Raw genomic sequence first — 434 nt, forward strand, 5'->3', positions numbered from 1 at the left:
ATTGGGTATTTACGTTCTCTTAAGTGGGCATGGTGATTATTGTTTTTTAAGATTTTGTATTTTACATTTAAAATATTAACCTAAAGATATTTTATTACATTATATTGCTATTTCTATCATAATGTGTCCAGCGATAGAATACGCCGTAACCCGACGAAATTTAGTTCATATATCCACACGTAACCATGTGGTAACCTTGGTATATAAAATCTACGTACACTTTAATTTTCTGTATCATTACACGGGGAGGAGTAAAATAAATTAGTATAATCCCCTTTCCCTAAAACGTTTAACCGCCATAAAAAATTGGGTAGTCTTGTCCCCTCTGAAAACATTTTAATCTTTGGGCGTCGCCCGATTGCGGCCCAAAGTTAACTTTTTACCTTTTCACCTATCCCGATTGCGACCCGTCCATTGTAGGTAGGAAATACTAT

This window comes from Acyrthosiphon pisum, chromosome X, assembly GCF_005508785.2.
Source record: "Acyrthosiphon pisum isolate AL4f chromosome X, pea_aphid_22Mar2018_4r6ur, whole genome shotgun sequence".
Taxonomy (NCBI): Eukaryota; Metazoa; Arthropoda; class Insecta; order Hemiptera; family Aphididae; genus Acyrthosiphon; species Acyrthosiphon pisum.